Raw genomic sequence first — 2,872 nt, forward strand, 5'->3', positions numbered from 1 at the left:
GAAGGCGTGTGTTGCTAATACTACCGCGTGGGTATTCAAGGCCCCGTGGCAATGAGGATAACGAGGCTGTTGTTTTGTGCACCAACGTTTGGCAGAAAATTAATGTGTCTTTTAACTTATCGGTCATTCAGTGAGTCTCCCAGTGTCTGTTCATCAATCGATCTATCTATTTATTTATCTATCTATCTATCTACTTACCGACCTACTTATTTATTTATTTATCTACCTACATATCTGCTTACATCACACACACACACACACACACACACACACACACACACACACACACATTCAAATTATCCACTGACATGTCTAATGCTAAAAAATCTAAACTCTCTCTCTCTCTCTCTCTCTCTCTCTCTCTCTCTCTCTCTCTCTCTCTGAGGGAGAGGGTGAAGGAATGGGGTTAATGGCATATTTGTAATGTTTATTAGTCCTCAGATTGGGAGGGAGGGAGAGGAAGAGGGAGAAGGAGGAGGAGGGAGAGGGGAGGGAGAGGAAGGGAGAGAGGGAGGGAGGGAAGAAACGTGGAAGCAAAGAAGGGATGGAGAGAGAGAGAGAGAGAGAGAGAGAGAGAGAGAGAGAGAGAGAGAGAGAGAGAGAGAGGTAACGGGGGGGTTGGTGGACTCCATTACTTAAGAATGAGTCAATCCACACTAATGGTGAAATATCGTGATTCTCTCTCTCTCTCTCTCTCTCTCTCTCTCTCTCTGTTAACCCATGATCTACCCACCACTCCCTCCCTCTCCCACTCTCTCCTCTTCTGCCCACTCATCCACACCCACCCGCTCCCTCTCCCTCTCTCCCCCCTCTCTGTTTCTTCCTCCCGCCCCTCTCTCCCTCCCGCCTTTTCAAACAAGATGGTTGATAAATTAACTTCCGGATTGATCTTTCTATTAGCGAAGACGGGAAGCCACCAACCCGCCGCCTCCTCATTGTGGTGATAGTGGTGGGGGTGGTGGTGGTGGTGGTGGTGATGAATTGTGGTAGTGACTGGTGTAATGAATGATGATGGTGGTGGTGGTAGTTTGCGTAATTGTGGTGGTAATGGTGGTGGTTGTACTATGCTGAGTGTGTGTGTGTGTGTGTGTGTGTGTGTGTGTGTGTGTCTTGATGAACTGTGGCAGTGATGGTGGTGATGGTGGTGATGGTGTTCTATGTGCAAATTGTGGTAATATTTGTAGTAATAGTGGTAGTTAAATACAGTAGCAGACAGTGATGGGTTGGTACTTTATATATATGGTGGTGGTGGTGGTGGTGGTAATGGTGGTGGTGATTGAATGGAAGTCGATAAAGGTGTGACGTGTAAGAAAATGGTGGTGGTAGTAGTAGTAGTAGTAGTAGTAGTGTTGCTTTTCTTGGTTTCATGGTTGAGAGAGAGAGAGAGAGAGAGAGAGAGAGAGAGAGAGAGAGAGAGAGAGAGAGAGACACTGAGGAAGGGAAGGAGGAGGAGGAGGAGGAGGAGAAAAGAAGGGAAGGATGCAGGGAAGGAGAAAACTTGAATTACATCGCTTCGGGAAGGAGAGAGGGATGGAGGGAGAGAGGAAGAGAGAGTAAGAGAGTGAGGGAGAGAGGGAGAGAGAGAGGGGATACTATCAATCTCTCTCTCTCTCTCTCTCTCTCTCTCACGTTAGAGGGGGAAGAAGATTCACTGATTTACACCCTCGAAACATATTTTCGCCAATTATCCTGTTAAGGAGGAGCCAATGGTGGGGTGGCAGTGATTAGGTGGTTAATTGATGTAATGGGGAGGAGGAGGAGGAGGAGGTGTTGGTAATGGTGGAAATGGTGATGGTGGAGGTGGAAGATAGATAAAGAGAAGAATAAGAGAGGTGGAGAGAAAGAAGATAGAGAAAACGAGGAGTAGGAGAAGGAGGTAATGGCGCTGATGGGTCATTAGAGGAGGCAGCAATTAATGGCAGGTTATAATGGCGCGCTTTCATTAATATCTGGTGCATCGCCTTGTGTTCCTTGATCGGGTGGTGATGGCGGTGATGGTGGTGGTGATGGTGGTGGTGGAGGAGATAATGAACTGGGAGGGAGGAACAGTGGTGGTGGTGATAGTGATGGCGATGGTGGTGGTAATGATGTGGGTGGCGGTGGTGGTGGTGGTGGTGCTGATATCTGTGAAGAAGGAATGGTGTTGTGGTTATAGTAATGGTGGTGGTGATGGGTTTTCCCTGCTGGTGTCACTGGTAATGTGTTGTAGCCGTGTTCTCTCTCTCTCTCTCTCTCTCTCTGTGACACTTACTTATTTCAGCAGACGAGCAACAATGGAGGCAGGCAAAACCCACGATACTTCCACACACAAATCAACAACGCAGAATCCTGTGAGTGGATCTCTAACTGCTTCTCCTTCGTTCCTCTCCCTCCCTGTATTCCTCCGCTGACCCTCCCTTCACTCCTCCCCTCCCTTGGACACGTCACGCCTGCCTGTCACGCAAAGTTGGGTAATCTCTGTGTAATCATGAACATTTCAGTGGAGGTCTAAATCTTTTATTTGTTTGGTAAGTGTGGGTGAAATATTTACAACTGATGTCACTCGTTTATTCACTAAGATATAACACGGAACTAGAAAACTGGTGGAGGGAGGGAGCGCTGGTGGAGGGAGGGTAGAGGAAGGGAGTGGAGGGTGCAGTGTCAGGAAGAGGAAGAGCGAGGGTGTAGCAGGGAAAGTACTGGTCTGTGCTGCGTGTGGGAAGTGACTTTAGTGGCGGCGTGAAGGCGAGGACGAGTGAGGTGCTGGCAGGCTGACTGAGGTGAGTGTGGTGAGGTGAGGTGAAGTAACCGTGTACTTCCAGCCAGGCAAGTAGTGGCGGCCGGTAGGAACAGCTCCAGTTGAATTTTTCCTACTGAATTATTGTCATGTTTG

General features: G+C 48.3%; 1 long non-coding RNA gene across 2 annotated transcripts in view; it reads left to right on the forward strand.

Annotated features, from left to right (window-relative positions):
* The first annotated feature begins 2,622 nt into the window (after window positions 1-2,622).
* Window positions 2,623-2,872, forward strand: part of LOC135098724 (uncharacterized) — a 67,692-nt gene continuing 67,442 nt past the window's right edge. For both annotated transcript variants that reach the window (XR_010267313.1, XR_010267315.1), the window contains exon 1: window positions 2,623-2,759. This is a non-coding gene — a long non-coding RNA (uncharacterized LOC135098724). The remainder of the gene's footprint in view (window positions 2,760-2,872) is intronic.

This window comes from Scylla paramamosain, unplaced genomic scaffold (assembly GCF_035594125.1).
Source record: "Scylla paramamosain isolate STU-SP2022 unplaced genomic scaffold, ASM3559412v1 Contig77, whole genome shotgun sequence".
Lineage (NCBI taxonomy): Eukaryota > Metazoa > Arthropoda > Malacostraca > Decapoda > Portunidae > Scylla > Scylla paramamosain.